Here is a 27,407-nt window from a genome sequence, read left to right on the forward strand (position 1 = left end):
CGCTATTCTTCAGTATCCACATTTCCCTGTCAGCATATTCAACCAACCACAGATCAGGTAGTCAACAGTATTTACTATTGAAAAAAATCCATGTATAAGCAGATCCACACAGGTGTTGTTCAAGGGTCAAATGTAGAAAAAAAATCTTTGCAAAATTTTCTAGACAGTGCCCTCTGATTTACAAGTTAGAAGAGGTTAGTTTTTCTATGCTACCCAGAAATGGATCAATATATCTCCTCTGGGTTTCTGTGGCAACTTAAAGGGAAATTTTCACAATGCCCTGAGTCTCTGACGTCCTGCAAATGAAGGAGGAGGCTGTCCTCAAATTTCTTGCAGCAGGAACCCACTTAGTTGGCAACAACCTTGATTTCCAAATGGAACAATCATCTACAAAAGCAAAACTGATGGCATCTACCTCATAAATCTGAGAACAGGGGAGACGCTTCTTCCAGCAGCTTGTGTCATTGCTGCCGTTGAACACCGGCTGATTCCAGCATCATATCCTCCAGGAACACTGGCCAGCAAGCTGTGCTGAAGTTTGCTGCTGCCACCCGGGCCACTCCTATCACTGACCACCTCACTGCTGGAACCTTCACTAACCAGATCCCGGCAGTCTTTCACGAGCCACGGCTTCTGGCGGCTACCGTTCCCAGGGCTCACCGCCGGCCTCACCACCGGCCTCTCACAGAGGCTCTTATGTGAACCCGCCCACCATTGCCCCGTGCGACGCAGACTCTCCTCTGCGCCCTGTGGACAATGCCACTATCCCGGGACAACAACAGAGGAGCCCACTCAGGGGTCTGACGTGGTGAACGCTGGCGCGGAATGGTCTGCGCATGCGCGGCACCATCTCCCGCGATCACCTCTGGGAGATCAGCCCCATCTCCACTTCCGGAAGAGACGGAAAGGAAGAGCCGGCCGCTGCTGGAAAGGCTGTGACCGAGGGAGCCTTTCAGGGTGAATGGCCTGCTCCAGCTCCCAAACTCACTGCTCCTGCACCCGAGGTCACAGACGGGTCTGAAGGCGCAGGTGCCCTCTGTGCCCACCCAGCAGTTCCCCACTGGAGACCGAGCCTCAGCCGCCAGCGAGGACTGTCTGCGGCCCCCAGTGCTCTGGCAACTGAACGGGTAGGAACAACTCCTGAGTGGGCTTAGACTGTTCTCCCACAGACTCAAACACAAAACGGAAATAAGGTTGACAGAAAATAAACCGTTTCTAGAAAAAAAAACAAAAAGAGGTTAAATCAAGTGAAGCCTCAGTTTTCCTCTCTCCAACAAGCTATTTCCTGAACTCGATCTGAATTTAATGTCTTCAGCTAGCAGACAGCTTTACACAATCACAGCCTCACATTTTTGAGCAGTTACCGGAGTTGTCAGAAATAAGTTAGTCTTTGCTCTGAAAGTACTGATTTTACCTTCACTGTGCCTTCATTGATAATCCTAGCTACATTCACTTAATAATCTCTTACCTGACTTTGTTGTTATGAGATAGTCAATGAACATCTGAATTCTGTTCTCAAAGATAAACCACAGGGAAAAAATCTCCATAAAAAGCAAGTACTCCACCACTACTGTTTTATGAGCCAAGATACCAGAGTCTTTGAGGCCACAATGATTTTCTAATTATGCCATGAAATTTCAAGCCCTCACACTGGACAGCTTACAAATAATATTGCAATGTAAAGAATGAGGTCTATTCTACTTAAGTGTGTGTTGGTGAATGTTGTCTCCTCATTAAAACTCATTTGCCCTTTGCTTTCAGTATGTCCCTTCTATCATATATTGAATTGATATTTAAGAGTTCACAGTATACTGATTACACACATAATACACAAAAATGCTTAATTATTGCATTATATGTTTCATAAAATAAAATAAAAATTTGAACAAGCTACATAAAACAGTTTATTATTAAAATCCTTGGCCAAGACAATCTTCAGCCTTAAGCAGTATCAAAAAGTTATTTCTGTCAATGTAGAGAATTCAAAGCAGTTTTCTTTTCTAATTTATAACTAATGTCTGCAAGATACATTAATAAAATAAAAAAATAAAATAAATCACATTAAAGAGAACAGAGTAGAACTTTGGGAATAGCATACAACTTTTTTTTCTAATTAATATGTTGAGAAAATTTTGAAATGTTGCACTCATAAAATGAAACTAAACCAAAAAAATTTGACATGAGAAAGAGAAATAAGACAACAAGAATGGATTCTAAGAAATTAAAATATGCTTCCCAAAACAAAACATTCAATGTTAGTTCTGAGGGGAATTGAGAAAATAGTCCTGAATATAGGGCAAAAATTTATCCAATATGTCTCATCTCTCAGATGTTCAATCTCTTTTGCTTTAACTCTATATACAAGTAAATTATCTCTATTATAATAAGTAGTTCCTTTATTCTTATTAATTGGAATGTTAAAAATTTATAGAATGATTTTTCAATATCTATTAATGACAGAATATAATACAGCATAAACTCTGGATCCAGACTACCTGAGTTTGAATCCCTGTTCTTTGACTTAGAGAACAAAATGATCTTTTTAAGTTACTATTATGTGTCTGTCTTCTCACGTGTAGAGGAGCGTAATAATATCACCTTCCTCATAAGGTTGATATAAGGATTAAATGAGTTACTATACATAAAGAATTTAGAACAGCATCTGGCACATGGTAACCACCTTATTAAATTGTTAGCATTTATTGTTATTGATACAGTTGCATGACTTTTCTCCTTTAGATTGTAATATATTGATAATTATTTATTTCAATTGGTTCACTGATCATGAACTAGTATTTCCCAAATAATTTGTCATAATGTGTTATTGTTTTTAATGCATTGCTGATGTTCATTTTGTTTAGAAAGTTTATATCCTCATGCATAAGTGAAATTGTTCTAAATATTTGTGGCACTAACTTTATTGGTTTTTATATTAAGGTTATACTGGCACCATGTAATGAATTAAAGGGCAAATAGTTTTAAACTCAGAATTCCACACCCAGCAAACTATAACAAAATGACAAAGATAAATGATGACATATTCAGAAAAGCACCAAATTCAAAGAACATATCACTCAAATACTCTTCTAAAATAATTACATGAGTCAGTACACCTCAAAATCAAAAAACTAATTAGTGACTAAAATCAGAGGCACGTACCTAACCTAGCCATGGAGATTAAAAACAAAATCTGAGGTTTACATCTGTGAAGAAGTGTTAAGAAGAAATTAGTTCAAATTAAAACAAGAAACCAAAGGGATCCAAAAGGATGACTTCAAGAAAAAAAATTGGATTAAATTTATCAAGAATCTCAAAAATTAAAATCATTAATTATTTTATTGATTAAGTAAGAGCACATTATATTTTAATTGACAAGAAAAAAATCCAGAAAAGATGTAAATTTTTAATAATATGGCAGATTAGGTATTCTGAAAATTTCCAGGCTAAACACCATTTTCAAATATTGGGAAAATAATAATAAATATACTTTTGAATGCACAGGAATGTCTATATAAAATGAAGGTGTCAAAATGAAGATGCCCATAATAACAGAGCTTCAAATACATGAAGCAAAAATAATGCAACTCTACGGAGAAGTACACAAATTCACAATTACAGTCAAATGATCAGATATTTGATACTCCTCACTTTAAAAAACCGATAAAACAAGTAGAGAGAAGCCCATTAAGGATATAAAAGATCTGAACAACACTATCAATAGACTTGAATAATAGACATTTATAGTACACTCCACACAGCAAATACACATTATTTTAAAGTGCACACATTGAATATTTACCAAGGGACACCCCATTCTGGGCCATAAAACAAGTCTCAATAATATTAAAAGGATTCAAATCGTACCAAGTATGTTCTCTGACCCCAGTGGAATTAAATTAGAGAACACTAACAGAGATCTCTGGAAAATTCCCAAATACTTGGAAACTAAATAATACACTTTTAAATAATCCACAGGTCAAAGAAGAAAATAAAAGGGACATAAGAAAGTATTATGAACTGAATGAGGATGAAAACACAACATATTAAAATCTGTGAGATGAGCCAAAGCAGTACCTATGGGGAAATTTATAGCACTATATTACTATTTTAAAAATAAACAAAGCTCTCCTATTAATGACCTCAGGATCCACATTAAAAAACTTGAAGAGGATGAGCAAATTAAACACAAAATAAGTTAAAAATAAGAAAATAAATATCAGAGCAGAAATCAATGAAATAGAAAACAGAAAAGCAATAGAGACAACCAATGAAATAGAAGGTTGGCTCTTTGAATAGGTCAATAAAATTGACATATATTATTAATGAATAAAACAAGATGTTAAGAACTGTGGTTGTTCTGAGATTTCACCTTTTATACAAGCTTTCAGGTCAGCCTACTACAGTTTCCTGATGCTGATAAAAAAACATTCTTGGGTCAGTGACAAAGAATAATTATAGTGCCCCCACCCAAAAAAAAATTTAACTAGTTAACTTCCAATTAACTGAAAAATGGGTAAATGTTGGCATATTCACAAAATGGAATATAACATGGCAATGAAAATGTATGACTTTCAGTAAAAAAAAAAACCAAAAAACACTATACATATAGGTAAATCTCACAAAAATAAATGTTGAGAAAAAATCAAGTCCAGTAGGAATTTAAACAGCATAAATGTTTGTTTGTTTTTTTAACTAATTGAGAAATACATATATAGTTAGTAAAAGTTTTTATTTAAATGCATAAAGATGATAAACTCTGGATAATGGTAATCTCTGGAAAGAAGAGAGGGAGATGCTACTGAGGTGAAATCCATAAGGTTCCTCAAGTGTTCTGGAAGTATTTTATTTCTTAAGTAGGGTGTAAATATGCAGGTTTGTGGGTAATATCTTTATACCTTTTAGTATTTCTGACATATTAATTTAAAAATTGTTTTAAATCTCTAGAGGGAAAAAAAAAGCTGTGGTTAGACTGTAAAATATGGAATGATTCAAAGTAATTAATGACATATAGGAAAAAAAAAACTCCAGATGCTCTTGATAATTGGGACATTTTCCTTTGCGTAGACTGGTGTAGAAAAATACAAAATTAGATTTCCTAGGTATCAACTTAAGAGAAACAAAAAATATAAGTTCACAAAAATACCTGCATACCAATGTTTATAGCAGAGTTATTCATAATATCCAAAAAATGGAAACACCTCAAATGTCCATCAACTGATGAATGACTAACAAAATATGGTAAATCAAAACAAAGGAATACTATCTAACAATAAAAAGGAATGAAATAGTGGCACATGCTACTGCATGTGTACATCTTTTTATTTATTTATTTGTTTGTTTATTTATTTATGGCTCATTGAGTCTTCATTGCTGCACGCAGGCTTTCTCTAGTTGTGGCCCGCAGGGGCTACTCTTCGTTGCGGTGTGTGGGCTTCTCATTGCGGTGGCTTCTCTTGTTGCGGAACATGGGCTCTAGGCACGCAGGCTTCAGTAGTTGTGGCTCATGGGCTCTAGAGCACAGGCTCAGTAGTTGTGGCACATGGACTTAGCTGCTCCACGGCATGTGGGATCTTCCCGGACCAGGGCTCGAACCTGTGTCCCCTGCATTGGCAGGCAGATTCTTAACCACTGCACCAGCAGGGAAATCCCAACAACATGTATAAATCTTAAACTGTTTTTCTAAGAGAAAAAAATCAGACAAGGCAAATCTATACAGTTAGAAAGTAGATTAATGTTTACCTGAGGCTGGCAGGTAGGAAAGGGGATTAATTGTAAATGGACATGAGGGACCTTACTGGGGTGATGAAAACATTGGTGGATTATGATGAAGATTTGAATCACTTGGTAACTTTACTAAATATCTTGAAATGGTATAGTTAAAAGGGATGAATTTTATGGTGTGCAAGTTATACCTCAACAAAGTTGTTTAAAAAGCAAAGAAAAAGGAATTCTATTTCTTTCTCAATGGGTCCTAAATATGTAGTATATTCTACATCAATAACAGTTACATAATTATAAAATTATCAAATGCTATTTATCAGTTTAAGTTTTCAGAATTCAACCTGTAGGCAAAATATGAATTATTATATTTACAGAATAAAATATAAATGTTCTAAACCTTAATAAAAGTGGTAGTATAGCTTCCAGATATTGGGAGAAAAACAGGGGGACGAGAGGTGGAGGAAAGTTTATAATCACTGATACACTCAGTTTATATTGAGGGATTTCAACAATATTGTCTGAAGCTGATCAATCAAGACATTGAAGTTTAAGTGTAAACTTCTTACAGAAGTGTACATATAATATGTTACAATTAATTACCAATATGATCCAAAAGTAATAATTCAACTTAAGAAAATTAGGAAGAGAGGACAAGTTCCTGGTTTCTCAGAGTATGAAGACATCAAGTAATATTTGATGTTGATAGATCAAAATATCGAGGTTTGAGTTCCACGAATATGGAACTGATCACCAGAGGAAGTAAATGAGAATTCAAGGTGGCTACTAATGAAGAGTAGGACTTGTAGCAGTTATAGGAAAGTCAGTGGGAAATTTGATATTGTGTAACTTTCTCTCCTATTCGATCTTTTTTTTTTTTTTTTACTATGCTCATATATTACATAATAAAAACTAAGGGAGATATTTGAATGTATCTTTAATACCCTGTTGGCGCACATTCAACTCAAGTTTAAAAATTAACTTATCATCTATTTCAAACCAGCTTTTCCTCCAAATTTCCATGTAAACTGGCACTTTCATTTTTAAAAAATAACTTTCATTTTTATTTTGCTTTTTTGGATTTTTTGTATTATTTTAAATTTTATACAATAGTTATATGTATTTTTTAATATTCAGGAAATTTTGTTCTTGGCTCCTACTTGTCCTTCATGTCCCACTCCCACACTCCAAGTACATTCAGTTCTATCCCTGGTAATAACTCAATATTAACCCCTTCTTGCCATTCTCTCTACCACAGCCTTTCCCCAACAACTGTTAGAACCCTCTCTATTTCTTAAGATAAATTTGTATAGAAAAAATACTGTGTCAAGGGTTATAAATCTAGTATTAGTTCCTTAACATTTACTCAAATTTATTCCCTCATCTGCAACCTGTGAATGCTCCAATCTCAGGGTACACTAACTAATAATATTACCTATTTTTCTTTCAAATTATTTACCAATATGATAAGCAAAAATGTGTTTTTAAATTGGTTATTGAGATTTTTTAGTATTAACTTTTTTTTTGGCTCTTTGTACCACTTTAACAAAATACTTGCTCCACTTTTTGTTCATTTTTCTCTTACAGAGTTTACAATTTTTATTACTGATTTGTAAATGTTCTTTAGGTATTTATATTAACCTTTGGCTTATCATGAATGATGAAAGTTTTTCTTGTTTACCATTTGTAATTTACTTTTTATCATTTTTTTTGGTGTCATTTAGACCTAATTTTTATGTAGTCAAATCTGTTTATTCTCTGTTGTTCTGCTATTGTTCTTTTGCCTTGGAGGCTTTTCCCCATGTTGATATCCAATACTTAATGGCTTCAATTTTATTCTAATTGATTAACAGTTTTATTTTGTTTATTTAATGATCTAATTTATGTGGAATTTATGTGAAAAGTACACATCTAGGGCCTCCCTGGTGGCGCAAGTGGTTAAGAGTCCGCCTGCCGATGCAGGGGATACGGGTTCGTGCCCTGGTCTGGGAGGATCCCATATGCCGCGGAGCGGCTGGGCCCGTGAGCCATGGCCGCTGGGCCTGCGCATCCAGAGCCTGTGCTCCGCAACGGGAGAGGCCACAACAGTGAGAGGCCCACATACCGCAAAAAGAAAAAAAAAAAAAAGAAAAGTACACATCTAGCTAATTTTTCCCAGAGATTTCACCCAAAGTCTGGAACCATTTGTTGAAATTTTTCTTCTGCCCTCACTGATTTGTATCGCAGCCTTTATCAAACAATATATTTTTATATATACTGGTATTTTGTCCCTGAAGCATCTGTGCTGTTTTATTGCTCCATCTGTCTGTTATGTAAGTCCCACAGTTTTACTAATAAGATTTTGATGCATTTTAAACTATATTTAATGGACATTATTTTCAAGTGCTTTTTCCAGACATACATTGTCTGTCAATCTTGCATCAGTATTTCAATAATTGTACACATTTTATCAGTAAGGAAACTGACGTAGGAGAGATTGAGGTCTACGGCTAGTACATGACAGAGTTAGGATTTAAACCTAGTGTGTAATTCCAAAGCTAGTACACTTAAATTCTTTTTTTTTAACTAAAGGGAAACTTTCTTTAGTTTTTTTATTTTTATTTTTTATTATTATTTTTTTTTTGCAGTATGTGGGCCTCTCACTGTTGTGGCCTCTCCCGTTGCGGAGCACAGGCTCCGGACGCGCAGGCTCAATGGCCATGGCTCACGGGGCCAGCCGCTCCGCGGCATGTGGGATCCTCCCAGACCGGGGCACGAACCCGTGTCCCCTGCATCGGCAGGCGGACTCTCAACCACTGCGCCACCAGGGAAGCCCCTAGTTTTTTTTTTAATTGAAATACAGTTGTTCTACAGTGTTGTGTTAGTTTCAGGTGTACAGCATATACATATATTCAGGTGTACATATATATTTTTTTTACATTCCATTATAGGTTATTACAAGATATTGAGCATAGTTTCCTGTATTATACAGTAGGTTCTTGTTGGTTATCTATTTTATACATAGTATGTGTATATTTTAATCCCAAACCCTAATTTATCCCTCCCCTACCCCTTTCACCTTTGGTAACCATAAGTTTGTTTTCGATGTCTGTGAGTCTATTTCTGTTTTGTAAATAAGTTCATTTGTATCATTTTTTTAGATTTCATACATAAGTGATATCATATGATATTTGTCTTTCTCTTTCTGGCTTACTTCACTTAGTATGATAATCTCTAGGTCCATCCTCTGTAGTCTTCTTTTTAAAGCAATCTGATTTAAAAACAAGTTGAGGTCAAGAGAGAAGAAAGAACATGAAATCGTGTAACAGAGAGTCAGACAGACAGACAGACAGGAGGGAGAGATGGACACTGGTCAGAAACTTCCACATCAGATCTTTTACATCCTGGAAATGAGGTGGACAAGAGATTCTGGTCAGTTCATCATTTTCTTTAGTCTTCTGCTCAATGTTCTTCTCCAGTGAGTGGACTCCAGCTCTTTCCTCAGGCTCACTTGGAAGGCCAAGGCCTCTGCTTGGGCCTTACTCCAGACCTGGGCAATCTCCTCATTTGTGAGCTTGAGTTTCTCTCCTGAATGGGCCTCCAGCGCCTGGTATCTCTGGCCTTCCTTTTCAATTCTTTCTGTGTAATCCTCAACACACTTATTCAGTGCTTCTTCATATGTGTGGTAGCCTTTGATCAAGTTCTTCTGTTTCTCAAACCACCTGAAAAGGTTAGAGAGATTTTCCCATGTAGTTCAGTCTGCGATAAGTTGATCTTTTTCTCTCAGAATCTCCTGGATTTCAGCTTTTGGTAAGTAAGTGCCTTCTGTTTCTGAGCCGCCTCCACTGCCTGGTACACAATCTCCTCAAACCCGTCCATGATCTTCCCCATCTCCAGCTTCTTCTCGAAGAGCCCCTCACATCTGCTCTTCAGCAACAGGTTCTCCTTTTGTGTCGCTTCACCATAGCGTCCAAGTCCATGCTGTGCTGCATCATATCCACGATGGGCACGTACCCCCGGCCCGAGGACACACAGGGCCAACCTGGCACAGGAGCATCCCGAGCTCGGAAGAAATCAAATTCCACCAGCTTGGCCTCAGGCGGACTTCCTGAGGAAGGGGCGTCGGCTTCGCCCGCACTACCTGTCTCAGGGGTCACAGGCGTCGGTCTCTGAGGGCTGTCTTTAAGGAGTGGGTCAAACTTGTGGTATAAGGACTGTTTCCTCAAGGGCGACTCCTTGAACAAGACAGTCCCAATCTGCTCCACATAATCCACCTCGGGGCTCGGAAGTGCTCCTCATTCCAGTCCGAGGCAGCTCGCGCGGGCCGCCGCTGTGTCAGCGGGCGAGGCAGTGGCTTTTTGCCGGGGCTGCTGGTGGGAGCCAGTGAGCGGAAGAATTCGCCGTTCCCTCAGCCCGCGGCTCCCACACAGTGTGCACCACAGGCGTCGTCCGCTGAGGAGAGACCTCCGCAGCCACAGGCCCCACGCTTAACGGCTCGGCCGCAGGGCCCAGCGGCTCCTTCGGGGGCCATATGGGGGCCTGACCTCTCCACGGCCTCGGAACAGGTTAAAGTTTGGGTCGTCCAGCGTGTCCCAGGAAAATGCCCTGAGGGTAGTAAGGACCGGGGCATTTTCCCGCCTCGGCCTCCGGCCTCCTCTGTGCCCGTTTGAGGCCGGTTCTCTCCCCCAGTTTCCTAGGTGAGGAAAGCCTTTTGCTGGTGGCAGCACCAGAGAAGCCAGATTCTAGCTTCATGGGCCACTCCTGGCATGGTCGGCCATTTGGCCATGGGCCTCTTCCTTATGAGGCCTTCCGAGGGCCGGCGGCCGCGTTCTCAGGGGCAGAAGTCTCGAGCAGGGAACGGGCCAGCCTGGTGGGTCTGCGAGGGGCCCTTCTTCTCTGGCTTCTGAGGACCCTGCGTTCTGTCTTGGGACGCCATCCGTGAAGGGTCTTCCACAATTTCGGAGGAGGATGTGATGCTTTTGTGGAAGGAATGTCTGAAGAATAAGAACCAAACGTTGGTCCTGGAGGTGCCATTTGTTTTGAAGACGCCCCCGGCGTGGGAGAGCTTGACGGGTCCAGGCGATGCAGGTCAGCCCAGGGAGGCGGGAGCCCTGTCTTCAAAGGGCTGTTTTCATGTACCCTGAGGGGGGTCGTCCCCACTAATGTTTGTTTCCGGATAATTCCTTTGGTCATTTTGGTGTCCACCTCCTTGGTGTTTTCTGCATCCAGATTTGAGGATAGTTTTCTAACCCAATGGTGTCATCCGGAGCAAAACAAGCCTCAGGTTCACTGCGCAAGCTGGGACTTAAAATCCTGTGCATCTGTACCCCGCAGAGGAGACTGAAAAATCCCCTTCATAGCTTTTCCTGCGTTCTTGGGTGGCACAAACTCTTACTGCGTCAGACGGAGAACAGATGAGATTCCAGTAAGTGCCGGTGGTTAAAACAGGAAACTGCAGTTTTGCGTACTTTTGTCACCAGTGACTGTTTTGTCATTTGATATCTGCAGACCCAGTCAGCCCGCCCGCCGAGGAGCAGAGTACAGAGCAGGGACGAGCTCCTTAAGTTTATTGCACCGTCTCTGTTTCATCTTAGCTTGTCGCCAGTCCTAAGTGTTTTATATTTTGTTGCTCTTATGCTTTCGTATTTTCCCATTATGTCTTCTAATCGCTGCTGTTTATAAGAAAACTGTTGATTTGTTATAGTATATTCTATCCAAATAACGACGAATTTTATATTAGTTCTGATTTTTTAGTTAATTATCTTGGAGTTTTAGTTAGGTAATCTTGCCAGCTGTGAAAAATTATCTTTTTCTTTTTCTTTTGCAACATCTTTTTAAATGCCTTTACATTAACATGTGGTATATAATTAATTTCTCAGTTTTCTTGGTGAGCATTTAGGTTGTTTTAAATTCGAATGAAAAAGCACCTATTTTTCCTGTTGGTGTAGTGAGTCTCATGTCCTTGAGGCTTATTATTAAAATGTCAACCTTAAGGCACATTCCTATGTCTGTATTACAAACCACTACGGTGACCCTTATGGAGAATGAATTTCAAACGAATATTTCTTGCCTTCAAAAAATTACAGTTTTTTCAGTAGAGATCCAAGAAATACTTTCCTTCTGGATGTCAACGATCTGCCTTTTAAAAAAAGCAGAAATTACCACAATATTGTAAATCAACTATATGTCAATTAAAAAAAAAGAAATTTAGGCCCATTGAAAATGGTAAAGTGAACAGTCAAAAATAGAGCGTAAAGGACACTGCTCATCTTCACTGATATTAGTAAGAGCTAAATGATGGCATTTGTATAGCTGTGACTGAAAGATTAATGTGCTATTTGCAATGTTATAACCTGTACACATAAGCAGATTACAACCTAAATTAATACTTCTCATACTATTGTGATTTGTAGCAACTGAGAAGTTAGTAAGTATAATGTCATTAAAAAGTCATAGTTTTTCCAAAATATTATAAAAGAAGCATTTATTTTTCTGTTTAGGCACACATGAAAACCAGCTCATTTTTAGGATAATTTTAGTATAGTCTATTCTCTTACTACATTTCTGGAACAGTTTACAGAATATTATAAAAAATTTTCCATCTCTGAAACACTAGTGCTTAATAGATCATTGATTCAGGAAATATTTATTCAACAATAGAAAATGTTAAGTGCCTGCTATGTGCCAATCATGGATTTGGGTAGTAAAAAAAGATTGACCATCAGCAAAGAGGACCGTCAAGAGTCCTGTCTTTGTAGGGCTTATATCCTAATGTGGGAAACAGGCAAAAACAGAGTGAAAACTACTTTGGAGGAAAAATAAAGGAATGTGACAGATTTAATTTTCCAAACACTGGAGAATATATATATCTCAATCCCACATGTTCTTACAATATTATATTGACACTTCTCCAACAAGAAACAAGAGCTACATCCCCCCTCCTCCCTTGAAGCTGGGCAAACCTTTGTAACTGCCCCCAACCAATAGAATGCCCCAGAAGTGATATTGCCTGATTTCCCAAGGCTATGCCATAAATGGTGATATGGCTTATGCCTCACTCTCTCTCAGGACATTTGCCTTTGGAGCCTTGAGTCATCATGTAAGAATTCTGACTACCCTGAAGCCACTATGCTGGAGAGACCTTTTAGAGAAAGAGAAAGGTCACTTAGGAACCCCAGCTGTTCCAGTCCCCAGCCTTTTGAGTCTTCCCAGACCAGGTGCCAGTCATGTGAATGAAGGCTGACAGGTAACCCCAGACACAGCTGTCTGACTGTAACTTCATAAGAGACCCCAAGCCAGAATTGCCCAGCTAAACTACTCTCAAATTCCTGACCTACAGACACTGTGAAAGATAACTAATGATTATTGTTATTTTAAACAATTAACTTTTGATGTAATTTCTTATGCAGCCATAGCAACTGGAAGAAGCAGCGTAAAGGAAAAGAGAGGGATAGGAGGGGGTTAGATTTTACTGATAATCATGGAAGGCTTCCCCAAGGTTGTAACATTTGAGCAGAGAATGAAAATGAAATGAATGAAAACATGAAGCCATGTACATATCCATAGAAAGAAAATTCCAAGCAGAGGGAAGAGCAATAAAAGCATCCTGAGGCTAGGGATACTTGGCACACGGGACGGCCAGCAAGGTGGGGTGTTGCTGGTGGGACGTAAACTAGAGGATGAGTGGTTGAATTGATGGCAGGAGTTATATCTGTGTGGAACCTTGGAGGCCTTTGAAAATTTGGAGGATTTTGTTCTATGTGTAATGGGACACTTTTGAAGGATTGCCAGCAAGAGAGTGACGGGCTCTGATTTATGTATTAAAAGCACCCTTCTGGATGACTTACCCTGATGTTCTCTCTCTCACTGACTTTGCTCCAGTCACAGTGGTCTTTTTTCTATTGAATAAACATGCAAAGCTCTTTCCTCACTTAGGGCTTTTGAGATTCCTCTCCCCTTCACCAGCACCTGTCTCCTCATGTCTTCAAATGTGTGCTGCTGTCAGGATTCTTGGTCTCTCCATCCAACCAAAATACCAGTCCACTTCTGGTGACACTTTAAATCACATCGTCCTGTATTTACTTGTTTGTGTTGTGTTGCTCTTTCTCACATGTAAGCTCCATGAAAACAGGGACCATGTCTCTCTTGCTTGCTGATATATCTACAGCACCTAGAACAGTGCTTGGAGTAAAGTAGGTGCTCCACCAATATTAGTTAAATAAATGCATGAACAACCATATCTTCCATAGGTATTGTGAAGAGTAAGTGATATAATGTATGAAAAGATACTGGCCTATAGTTGGTTCTTCATGAGTTGTTAATTCAGGGAATTTAGGGGTTTTTTTTCCCCAGTTTTTTAAACTTTTTTTTTTAACTGAACTTCATCTCTATTCTTATTTGCCTTGTGCAATATAAGCAAAATAGCTTAAATTATTTGGCTCCTTCCAAACGTTCTGCTTTTAATTCCGAAATTAATCTAGTAGTTATCTTACAAGTAGACTACACAAGAGAAAATCTTCACTACATGTGAATAGAGATTTTTAAATCTAAATATTTTTTGGAAGTACTTTAGGACTAGTACTGGGTTCAGCTTCTGACCCTGCCCCTTCCGAGTTATCTAAACTTGCTAGTCATCTTAAGCTTTTTTATATTTCAATTTCTTCATCTATAATAAGAAGCCAAAAGTGGTAAAGATAAGCCTGTATCTATTTCCAGACTCACCATTTACCAATTCAGTAATCTTCAGGGAAACTACTTCATATTTGCAGTTTCCTCAGCTATAAAGTATTACTAATCATAGAACTTGCTTCATTAGGTTGTCATGAAGTCACAGGGAGATAATGCATGTAACATAGTCACCATGGTCCTTCGTTGAAGGAAAGAGTCAATAAATCAGGGCTATCATTACAAAACAAAGAGATGTAAGAAAAGCTGCCCTGCCAACCTTGGACTGTTCTTGTGAGGCTCAACCTCTAATGTTTATGAAAAACTATTACACATCTAAATTACTTTTAAAACCATTCTAGACTGACCATTAGGCCTGTATTTGTTCATATTTAATTAATTTATAATTAATATAAATGGAGTATTAATGCAGAGAACATAGAAGAAAATCCGAAAGTATTTTGTTACTTAGTCATGAATATTTATAGGCAAATCTGCTCTGACTTAATTACCTTCACATGTTACAAAAGGAAATATTAATTAAGTTTTAAAATCCCAAACTAACTATTGTAAATGAAGCTTTATGTGATTAGAACAAGAAATGACTGACGTAAGGCTGTGCCTGGATATTAAAATTCCTTTTCCAACTAATAAGCCTATCAATTCTAAGTCCAAAGCATCAAAATTAAAATCAATTTGAGAATTTTATGTTGGGCATTTAGAAACATTTACTGAAAATATGTTAAAACCTAGTTTAATTTGTGTAATTTTAAAATACATTGCTTTTATTAGATAATTTCTAAATTAGGTGTTGCCTTTTCAAATTAGTTTATCATTTTATAATATCTAAACCTATATAATTTCACAAAAATGTCTAAAGTTAAAAACTCAACCTTAAATATTTCAAAATATGTTAACATATATTCTGTGATTATTTTTAACTGTGCTCAATTTAACAAAAAATAGATGTATTTTTATCCTTTATTTAACAGATGTATCTATGTATGTGCTTTAAGACCAAATTACTTTTTAACACTAGAGAAAATGCCAAATTTTTTGAACTGCTACCAAGTAGTTTTATCAAGTAAATTTGGGGTAAAAAAATCACTGGAAATGTATGAAAATATCTAATATTCTGTATGAATTAAACTTTTTTGTAAGGTCAATGTAAATGCTACATATAGTATGTAATATGTTAGCCATTCATTCTCTCAACTAGAATCATGTTAGTATCTGCTTCCACATTTTTTTTTTTTTCCGGTACGCGGGCCTCTCACTGTTGTGGCCTCTCCCGTTGCGGAGCACAGGCTCCGGACGCGCAGGCTCCAGACGCACAGGCTCAGCGGTCATGGCTCACGGGCCCAGCTGCTCCGCGGCACGTGGGATCCTCCCGGACCAGGGCACGAACCCATGTCCCCTGCATCAGCAGGCGGACTCTCAACCACTGCGCCACCAGGGAAGCCCTGCTTCCACATATTTATTCAATAAATGTTTACTGAGTACCATGCCAGATGGTTGCTATATGGAACTAATTTATAGTCCAAATAATAAGGCTGACATAACTTTGGAATCAGGAAAGAAAAACTAAATATTGTTTATGTATTTATTGTATGCCATTTTTTTCAAATTTTATAACTTGTTTGCTTATAATAATGACCTCATTAAGAGACTGTTAATGTTCACATTGTTACTATTTATTAACTAGAATATTTGATTTGCCAGTCTCATTCTATCATTTTGCTCAAACCATATGAATTAAATTATATAATACCTCATATATTCTAAGTGTAAAACTTGTTTAAATTCGTTTTGTTTAAATTATTTGTATTTTTTAGTATTTATGATTATTATGAATCTCATTTTTATTCTTTATAGCATATTCTATTAAGAATAAAATAACAATACCTATCTTGGTAATGGAAATCTCTTGATTCCATGGTATGTCTTTAGAATTTCTACACCATGGATTTATGTCAATGGATGATAAATCTTTGGTTCTTCAAGATGTCCAAGTAGTGCATAAAAGCCAACTGTCAAGATAATAATCCATTTCTCAATTTTCATTGAATTCTCTGACAAAGCCCCATATTTGTCTTTTAGGGGGAAATCATGCTAATGAAAATAAGCATATGTCTCCAGATTCAAAAGCCAGAACTTACAGGACAATGATAAAGGAGATCAGAGGGTGAGTACCTTTGTAAAAATTATCATTGATGTGCATTGCTTCCTTATATCCTTTTCCCTTTGGCTTTTGTAGGAGCCTGTGTTTTTGTGAGTGTGCTCTGAGTGAACCTATTCAAGGAAGCTGCTCTGTTTCATTAAGTTACAAATCCAGGAAGCAGTGGACAGTAGAAGTATAGCTGTCAGAGGACAGGGTGGCCCTCTTAAACTGATACAGTCAATGCGAATATTGAAGACTACCAAATGTTTTGTAACTGAATATATATGAAAGTGTTGATAGCGTAAATAGCTCAGATATAAAAATATCAATAAGATTATAGAAAATAAAGTCATTACCTTTAATTATATTTATTTATGTTTTCCAAAATTTGTCCTGAAAAATTAAATAGAACTTACAGGTTGGTATGGCTAATTCCAAGCAGCACACTACTGACTGTAAGATTAGTCCCTAATAGGTCACTGACTATTGATATGAGCCACTACAAGTTGCTCTTGTAGCTGTATCTCATCAGATAAACTAAATTACAAGATTCTAAAGGTCAGGGACTGTGATTTCTTTTGAGTAGTTCATGTCCAGTGTTTAAAATTAGGACTTACACCTTCATACAACAAGCTACAGGAGGAACAGGCCATACCTCCATGATGAACAATAAAGGGGGGGGTATTTTGGGGGGTGGGGGGTATTTTGGGGGTGGGGGGTATTATATTTTGTTTTGTATTATTTTGTTCATGACAATAAGATTGCACTTAACCTTATTTTAATCAAAGACATGTAATTTGTAATTTTTAAATAGTGGAAACACCTTTCAGAAATAAGTATGTTTTTTCATTAAAAAAATAGATGTCTCAATTTATCTTTCAAGGTCAGTCTATATTAAACTCAAAACACTCCTCCTGAAAACTTCTTGTAAATTATAATATGAGATTTATAATTTATCTGAAATGTCTTCTTAATAGAGTTTATTTTTAATAGGATGTAGACTAAAACTATATGGCAATTGAGCAGAGCATTATGAAGCACCATATGGGCTTCTAAACTAAGAAGATGATACACACAGGTCCTGCCAACTACTCTTCTCTGTCTCCTTCCCCACCTGCCAGTCTCCCACCACATCCTGAATTATGTCATGATATTGGGTGCCTTTGGTATAAATTACTTAACAGTGGTCTGTATGTTCTTCAGTAAGTATCTCTTAATCATGAAAGACAGAAAATAAAAAGAACCCTAACCTTATTAAAAATTGCTGACCTGTTTAAAGTTACAGGACTACCAACATATAAACAGTTTCAAGTGGAGATAAGAGGTGACAAACAATTACCTGACCATAATTGGAGACAAGAGCTAGGTGATGAATAGAAACTGACAAAGTTAAAGCAGAACAAATTGCTCAGAGTGGCAGCTAGACTAGCCCTGACAGTAACGAGTAAACTAAAAGAATTGAACCACAATACGGTTGTCTGGTTTCTCTCCCCTGTTTATGGTCAACTTTTGAGCATTTTCTCTTCTATAGAAAGATAGATGCTTCCTTTTACTGTTTATGCTTCTTTCTGCTGTCCAAACTTAGACCCTTGAGTCTAGATGAGTTTAAGTCATAAGAAAAAGCTTTGTGTACAATATTCATTAAAACATACTACTAGCTCAGAAAATTAAACATCTGTGGAACCTACTCTGGTGGCAAGAAATCAAGGTCAGCCGAAAATAATGCAGTAGGAGGTGTGTTTGTTTGATATATATTCTTTCCCATTCCCAATCCCTTCTCCTTCTTCTCATTTAAGTGAGGAGAATGTCCATTAAAATGCTGTACATGTAGTATTGTTTCAATATTTTAATCTATAACTGCAGTTACTAGCCTTGCTTTTCTGCCTGTATTGTCTGTGCCTTCTTGATTCTCTCCACGTTTGTCTGTCTGATGATTCCCATCCCCTCTTCTCTTTCTGGTCCTTCTTCCTCTTTATTTTTCTCCCTTTCCTGTAATAGGAAAAAACAAAGGGGTGTAATTACAGTAAAATGTGAGGGGAGGATAAAACAGAATAAATGGCACAATGACCATGTCTAATTTTAGCATCTACTATTTGTGTAATATTTATTTTTCCTCAGAACTTATTTATCTTACAACTGGAACTTTGTACCCTTTGACCAATATCTCCCCATTTCCCCACCCTCCAGCGCCTGACAGTCACTGCTCTGCTCTCCGTTTCTAGGAGTCCAGCTTTTTTAGATTCTACATATAAGTTATATCATATCATATTTGTCTTTCTCTGCCTGACTTATTTCACTTAGCATGGTGCCCTGAAGGTTCATTCATATTGTTGCAAATGGCAAGATTTCCTTCTTTTTATAGCTGAATAATATTCCATTGTGTGTGTGTGTGTGTGTGTGTGTGTGTGTGTGTATGTATGCACACCACATTATCTTTATCCACCCATCAATGGACACTTAGGTTGTTTCTGTGTTTTGGCTATTGTGAATAATATAATATTTATTGTTTATATAATAATTAAGTATTACTAATTATCTTACTGGGAGGTTGCTTCTTTTTAACCCTTTAACTATGCCCCTTTAGAACTATGTTATTAGACATGCCATGTTTTTTCTTAGTTCATAGCTACATATTTCCCTAAGTAATACTATCAGGATTACCACATACCTATTTCCAAAAAAGCAAATATCAGAAAAGGGAGGAGAGGTACAAGTAGAAGAATGAAGGATAGGATGAAGGAAGGAGCCAGATATGTCTCTCTCTGCCTTGGTTGGCTTCTCTGATAAATGGCTGCACCTTTTCCATGACTCCAGCACCCATGTCTGTTATCCCTGCTTCTGCTGAGCAGCCCCTGCCCTAGTCATAGCCCTCACCACATGGGCTCTGGTAACAGATCTAGCTCTAGAAATGGTAGCACCTCCCTGCGATTGCTATCCTCTCAGTTGTTTCACTCTTCCCTGTTCACTGTCTTGTCTCTTTCATGGCTAATGTAAACAGGTTTCCTCTAATAAATCATTCCGTTTGAAAGATCTAGAATGATTTCTATTTTCCTGACTGAACCCTAATGGATGCAAGTATTATAGTAGAAAGAGCCCTACAAATAAAGTCAGAAGATCTGATTTCATGTCCTAATGATGAATTAGCTGGAAAGTTTGAATCAGGCCATTCAACCTCAGGTTCATAAAGTTGCTTTATGATGCAAATAGCATACTTTACAGTGAAAGCTCCCTAACTCACCTCCATTAACAGACTTGTCAGATTCATAAAAGCTTTGCATTCCTCCATTAAACATACGGACTGACACCTATGGCACAGCGAAAGGTCAGAGCTGGTAGTCCTCTTTCCAGGAATCAGTGCTTCTGTCCCTACACTCCAATTTATGTTCTTACCAAGAGGTGATTGTATTTATTCTAAGACCAGTTTATGCCAGTTATTAGTGTAGTTACATAATATAGTTAGTGAGTGGCAGAGACCATACTAGTTTGGTGACTTTTACCACATAGAGATATAAAAGAAGGACTGGAAGCAAGTAAGAATGGACCTTTTGGAGCGCTATAGAGTTGGTGGAAAACAACCATTCCTCCCCACATCCTTCCTGTGGCTGAGGAAAGTCATTAGAATTGGAATTAGTCCTCTGGCTCTATCTTTCCAATAAGAAAGGAGTATTCAAACTGTCTCCTATTGCTACGAAAGCAAGAACTGGTAATCATCTCTTATCTGATAGTGGCTGAGCTCCTGAGAAGCAAAGCACCTGGGGTATAGGGAAGGGGCAGGAGAGAAGTGGAAGATCAGAGTCCAGAAGTTCCAGGAGGACAGCTTGCATTCCCATCAAGTCTGTTGCAAGAATGCCCAAGGATCTCTGCTGTATAGCAAGACAAGGGAGAAGGTGACACAGCAAAACCATTTTGCTGATCCCCCCTCCAACAGGTACACCTATCCACAGAGTGTGCCAGAAGCAAGGCATTATAGGTTGTCCACCTGCGGTGAGAGGTAAGAAGAGGTTGTGCCTATGACAGTTATTCCATATTAGCGGGCAGCACATCAGGAGGCCATTATCAGGCCCTGTGAAGAACCAACAACTGGACATCCCACAAGAGTGCCAGCACTTAAAAGCCCACCATACAGATGGAAGTCACAGCCAGCAATAGACAAATGTGTAATTTCACCACCATACATAAGGGGTGGTTCTCGTCTAGAAGCAAAAGTTACAATCAACCAAGGAGCATATAGCCAACTTGCTGTGCACAGTTGCTATAAAGACAAATCTCTTCCCTTTCCCTCCTCACCAAACAAATACCAGAGGAACAAGTGTGGAGAAGAAAGATGTGTTAATAACCAAAATGAAATGTTTTATTAACTGTAAATGACAGAATGTTATGTAATTTAACTAAAATGTTATCAAGGAAGCGCACTAACCAGCAAGAAAAATGGGTAACTTGAAAGAACTGCTATTGAAAGAGTAGTAGAAGTTATTGAAAAATTCATCCATTTCATGTTTTTACCCCCAAATTGAGATTCCACCAATATGGTTACTTGCACATCACTTTTATGATCACATCTTTAACAGATACTTTCAACTAACTATAGTTGGGACTTCTTCTGTAGGTGAACTCACATTGTAAAATTAAGGGGAAAAAAGCATTATGAGAGATTATTGGGAGTAAATAGATGTGAAAATAGGATTTAACAAAAAAGGCCTCATAGACAGCCCTGGTCAATAATTGCATTTGCAAAATATAAAGGCATTTGTACATCAGATGCTAGGGTTTCCATCCCATTGTAAATCTTTTCTAAATGTCCAGCCTACCCATTCTAATCTAGCACCTCTTGTTGTCCATATCTGCCTAGTAGGACTGTCATCTCCTAAAATGGATCTCTCCTCCCAAAAAGAAGAGAAAAGCAAAGTCACAGGAAACCAACTGAGGTTGATATGATTTAACCCTCCATCTTATGTCTTCCTGGCTTTGACGATGAGCAGATATTTGCTTAATGAAAGAACTCTAGGCAAGAACTAATTAATCAAGAACATTAGAATTTATTTCATGTAAGATGTTTTTATCAACCAGGCCTGCTCTACCTACCTAGCACCCAGGAAGGGCTAACTAAAATACATAATCCATACAGACACTTGTCAGATTCTTTAGATTGCATAGGAAGTGTGCCTAGACAAACCTCCTGAAAAAAACAAATAGGTCTACATTCATTTGCATGTAAGCAGATTAAGGCTGTTGCCTATGCAATGTGATTTGACAGCTACGGGAAGACCCACTCTGACCAAAAAGACCCTCAGAAATGACCTGTCACAGATCGCAAAATTTCTATGATTAGGATAAAGGGCATCAGTGTTGCTTATTTAAAATTAAAAGCTAATACATTTATCAGTTACTCTTCAATACTTTGCATGAATTAGTTGATCAACTAATGAGTTCCAGCTCTCTTAGAGGTTAGTTCATAGGTTAAGTAAGTTTTGAAGAAGAGGGACCTTCAAGAAAGTTAATAATGCTTATCGCAGCCGTATTTGAGGATCAGGGAAGTGGGGACTGAGAGAGGGATGTAGAAATGGGAATGGCTTGCCCTAAAACAAATATCACAATTTCTCCTAGGATCAGGCTTCTGTACCATTTAATTCTCATCTCAAATTTAAAATAAAGTTATCACCTTTCCTAATCTTATGTTTTTCCCAAAGAACTTCCCTGAAATTTGGAAAGGGAATTTGCCTCTATTCTCATCTTAAGTCAATTGATATGATATTTGCCCAGACATCAGAGGAGAAATAATGGACAGAAGATGAGAGCAGAGCCTGAAGAAACCTATGTTCCACATTCAACTCATTAACAGGAAATAGCTGGCTTTGCCTTCTTTCCCAAGACCTCCTATATAGTTAGTTGCTTTTCAATTTTTGTTTTTAAAGTACCTGAGCCAAAACAACGGCAAGCTTGATTTTTAAAATAGGAATCAGTGACAAATGCTGAAATGCCAAGTTGAAGTGCACAGGATACGACCAAGCAAAATGCAAGAAGGAATTTGGAAGGCAGATTAGGAAAATGTGGGCCCAAATCTGTGCCTGCCAACTGCTCTCAGTAGACTGTGCTGAGGTCAAAGATACACTAGGGAGCTTATTCAAAAGCACACACAGACCAAGGAGGCAGATGCTGCTTCTCTTTGAATTTTTAGGGATTTTTAAAAATAAGGGTGCTAGAGCATTTCCCCAAAATTAAGGATTTCCACCTTTGTGGATGAAATTCTTTTTCCCAGTGACCAAACTTCCATCTGGGATAGCTTAGGACTCTTTGGTAATTTTCCTAGTTCATGCACACTATTATAAGATATTTTTCCCACTTGGAACCAGATTCCACTTGTGGTTCTGGGTTCCCTCAGATAGGTCATGCTAAGGTCAAATAGCAACTCCACAATGGAAAAACTGACCAGTACATGTTCTCTAAATGTTTGCAGACCACTCCTGCAATGGAGGGATGTTCCATGGGGATAACCAACTAAACATTTCCTAAAATCATAATTTACAAGACTAACAAGAGATGTGTTAAAGATCTTAAACCCAGCTTATACAGCTTATAATATACAGTGAAAATAATTGTATACTTGTATACATTATAAAAGAAATTAATATTTATAAGCTACTTTGAAGTTCTCAAATATAATACACTTTGGATTGTACAAGTTTTGAATCCTTAAATAATCAGTGTTTCATAATACCTTGAGAAACGTATTCTTTGGGGCGAAAAGTGTTTCAAAAAGCATTAGAAATATATTTGAATAGCCTTTTCAAGAAAAATCTTGAAAAAATTATAACACCAAACACAATCAATTTTTATTGATTTCCAAAGATTTTCTAAAACTGATTTTCTCAAATTGATTTTCTAAAATTGAATCTAAATCAATTCTTATTGATTTCTAAAGATTTTTTAAAATACAAAGATTTTCTAATCCTGAAAAAATTATAACACCAAACCCAAGATAGTCTTCTACTTTAACTTGTAAACCAGAGCTATGTTTCTATTAATTCAGATTTTGCTTCTTTAAAATTATAAATATTACTAATAATCTAAAAAGACACAAAACAAATGGTTCTGAAAGAACACAGGCTATTTAAAAGTCATCTGTTAAACATAAGTCAGGAATTAATGGTAAGATAATCAGCAACATGTATTGTATTATACATAGAATGTATAGCATGTGGCAGAAGAAAAGAGTGAATTAGGAAATCAAAATATGATTTGCAGATCTCTGGCAAATGTCTCTAAGTATCATCAAATTGTGTACTTAAATAGAAAAACAAATGCCTTTTTCAGTCTAGATTTATATTATCACTACAAATCATTCAGTATAGTCAAGGGAAAAACTGAGGAACTCTGTTTCAATTTAAATAGACGTATAATACAGAAAAGAGAAGCAACAATAGTATTTCTAGGATATATTATTTTCCTTTATTCCCCAAGTTATTAGGGTTCTTTCAATGAGATGTTTCTTGATGTATTTGTGTGTGTGGGTTCATGCTACTTATGGGCAGGGTTATTAAACAGTTTGTGCTGTCTGTGTTATATAATTTCATTAGGGCAAATAATAACATTTGGTTAAGGTAATTAAGTTGCTGTACACATGAAATCAGACAGAAAGCCTTATATTATGAATTTATGTATTATCTTTATATCTTGGTTGGCTTCTTCCTGGCAACTTTTTATTTATACATTCAAAGTCATCAGATTTTTCATCCATTTGTGAATAAAAAGAGAAACATTTTTGGTAAATGTTTGGTAAATCTTGGAGATTCTTAGAAAAGAAGCAGTATATTTCTGACCTCAAATATCTAAGAGAATCATAAGATGGCATTAAAATAGGGCTTCAACTCTGTTCGGCATACAGAGAACTTGTACTATAAATAAAGAAATTAAATGTGAGAATGATGAATAACCAGTTGAAATGGTCTTTACCAGTACATCAGAAATGTTTTGAGCACTAAACAAAGGTTTTAAGCACCAAGAAATAAATAAATAAATAACTTAGTCTGGAATAGATTAGTTCACAGAGTATTTCACTAGCATTTCTATTCTGTTGTTACAGCTAGAGTAAGACCTGGTTTTCCAGGGAAATAATGTCCTGGGCAACTGCTCTCTTGGCATAGCTCCTCAGAATTCAGGGCAGTTCTAGCCAAGCTATACTGTCCATTAAGCTTAGTATATAACTAGTTTTGAAATACTAGCTAAGCAGGTACTAGTGATTTTGAGGTCTTTAATTCCATTATATTGAAGAATAAAGGGAAAATGCATCTCTTAATGAACAACTACCATGCTTCAGTCACAATCCAGGTGCTTGAGATATATCATTGTATGATTCAGAATAGCTATTACTGCTACAACAACCCAACAGTTTTCAAGGCTTAACACAATAGAACCCTACCTCTGTGTCAGGTAAAAAGATCAGTGAGTATGTTTGGTGAGCTGCCATCAGGAGGTGATTCAGGAACCCAGGTTATTACTGTCTTGTGGCTCCACTACCCTAGAGAGAGCATCAGTCATTGATTGGATTCTCTGTATCCACAGAGCAGATAGGGGAAGAAAGAGAACATGGAGGTTAGGACTCGAAATGGTGCATGTCACTTCATTCATGTTTCATTGGCCAGAAGCAAATCATAAGCGTAGTTGGGAAATATAGTCTACCTGTGTGCCCAGGGAAGAAGAAAGATTTGAAAAATAACTAGCCAGTATTTCCTGCAATCAGTTTTTTAAAAAATCTCTGGTCTTGAGGAATTTACATTCTACTTGGGCAAAAAGAAACAAAAAAAAGCATAATAAATTAAATTGCATAGTCTTTCATAAGGTGATGAATAACACAATTGCAGCTGGGGGTGGAGGGGAGAAGAGGAGAGAAAACGCAGAGCAGGATAAGAGGGAGAAGAGTCTTTAGACAATGGCTGTAGGTGACTGAACTAGTGTGGAGGATAGATCATTGGAGAAGAGACAATCAAAGAAATGGGAGGCCAATTATTGGGGTCTTCATCTTTACTAATAATGTCACAATGTTAGGGAAAGTGATGGTGAGCCAGAAACTAAAATAATGGAGAGTAGAGGGTTGGGGGTGTCCTGTGAATTAGTTAATAACAGCAATAAGGAGAAGCAGTGGGCAATTTGGTATGGAATTCAGAGTTTTAGAGAGGATAGAAAAAGAATGATCTGAAAACAGCAATGAGGGACAAAGAGGATGTCCTTCCCCGTCTTCAAGTCCACCTGTAAAAGAACTGTAGAATAAAAAGCAACCATCACATGAGAAGGCTGCAGGGAAGCCCTGCAGGGAGCCCCTTTTGGGAGAGACCAATTTCCACTAGAGTAAGAAGGTAAAGGGACCATTCAAGAGGTCAGTAACATCAGGATTTTAGTGACGATCGACTGGCCCAGAAATCCAGGGCTTTCTGTGGTGACTGACATGAACAGGGACGAGTGGCACACTGAGATTAGTCTCAGGCAGGGAGACCAGTGGAGATGGAACTTCAACATTTAGATGAGATACAAAGTCCTGAAGCAAGGCATCTCTCAAAGGCATTGCACCACTTTTCTTTGACTAAATTTAACCCACAGTTTGAAGAGAACATTTGTTTTGGAACCAAGTTTTCTAAACTATTTCATATTCCTTTTTAGTGTTTTAAATTAAAACTGATTTTAAATCCATCTTTGATGAAACTCTAGTCACGATTCTTCTTAAGTTTAAAGGTACATAAAAATACATTTCTTACTGATATAAACATAGAATCACAGATTCTCATGGTTTGAAAGTATTAATTCACTTGGTTTAACCATCCAGCTGATATTGGAAGCCTTTCTAGCATATTCTTGCCAAGCCATCTTCTGGACTAGGCTTGAACATCTCCAGGGATGATGTATCTAGTGAGGTGGTTAAGAGCGTTGGCTCTGGAATTAAGCAGACCTAGATTTAAATTCCTTTTCCATCACTTCCACTCATATGAACTTTGGCAAGTTATTTAACTTTTTTCTCAGAGTTTCAGAGTCTTAATCTATAAAATGGAAATAATATTACTGCTTAACGCATAGTGTTATACTAATGAAATAAGTCATGTGCAGCACTCGGCACAGTGCTCAACACATAGTAACTCCTCAATAAATGATTGATAGTATTATTTTTATTCATGCCGTTATTATTATTACCTTCCAAGGTATCATCTTTCAGTGTTGGATAGCTGCCTTAGAAGTCTTCTTTCTACCATCTTATAGAAAAATCTGGTTTCAGGGTGTAATTTGGCAAAATAAATGTTCCATTAGCCATAATTCATCATAAAATTTGAAAGAAATTCCTTGCAAAGAATGTGCATAATCTCATAGATATCCTGTTAGGATTTCAAGATATCCTTTCAAAAGTATAAACAGAGAAACACTTGAAATATTAAATAATCTGTAAAGCCTTGTCAATGCTATCTGTTTCGTAACACTCATGTAAAGAAATGTGAACAAATGTCGTCTGTTACCTGACATCACAACTGGGCAATGACTTGTATGGCAAATTTAATTTCAGTAATGCTCACAGTAATTGTTTCCCTGACTTCAGAGCTTTTAGTTGATACAAAGCCCTCTAGACAATAAACTGAACCTTAACCAAAGGTATTTGTGAAGTTTCTTTCAAATCACAGGAAACAAATTTCCATGCTAACTGAGTTCATTACATTATTCAAACACACTGCTGGTGAATGTTTTGTCAAGGTGCTCAGAGCATTTGATAATAGAAGTAAGATAATAGAATCAATATTTCAAGAACTACAATAAAATAAATTATTTCTAATCCATGTGGATGCCACTTACCATAACTAGTAAATTCTTATATATGTAAATTAACTCTTTTTCATGCAAATTATCCAATTCT

At 37.3% G+C, this 27,407-nt stretch overlaps 1 protein-coding gene and 2 pseudogenes across 1 annotated transcript in view; 1 reads left to right on the plus strand and 2 right to left on the minus strand.

Annotated features, from left to right (window-relative positions):
- PDE1A (phosphodiesterase 1A) overlaps positions 1 to 1,555 on the minus strand; it is a 356,805-nt gene extending 355,250 nt beyond the window's left edge. Inside the window, exon 1 of the mRNA XM_060105857.1 lies at positions 1,469 to 1,555. The gene's annotated coding sequence lies outside the window, so the exon portion shown is untranslated. The remainder of the gene's footprint in view (positions 1 to 1,468) is intronic.
- Positions 303 to 1,154, plus strand: LOC132494766 (small ribosomal subunit protein uS2-like; annotated as a pseudogene).
- A 7,435-nt stretch (positions 1,556 to 8,990) lies between the features above and the next one.
- Positions 8,991 to 10,327, minus strand: LOC132494767 (transforming acidic coiled-coil-containing protein 3-like; annotated as a pseudogene).
- Between the last annotated feature and the right edge of the window lie 17,080 nt (positions 10,328 to 27,407).

Source organism: Mesoplodon densirostris, chromosome 8 (genome assembly GCF_025265405.1).
Source record: "Mesoplodon densirostris isolate mMesDen1 chromosome 8, mMesDen1 primary haplotype, whole genome shotgun sequence".
In the NCBI taxonomy this organism is placed as follows: Eukaryota; Metazoa; Chordata; class Mammalia; order Artiodactyla; family Ziphiidae; genus Mesoplodon; species Mesoplodon densirostris.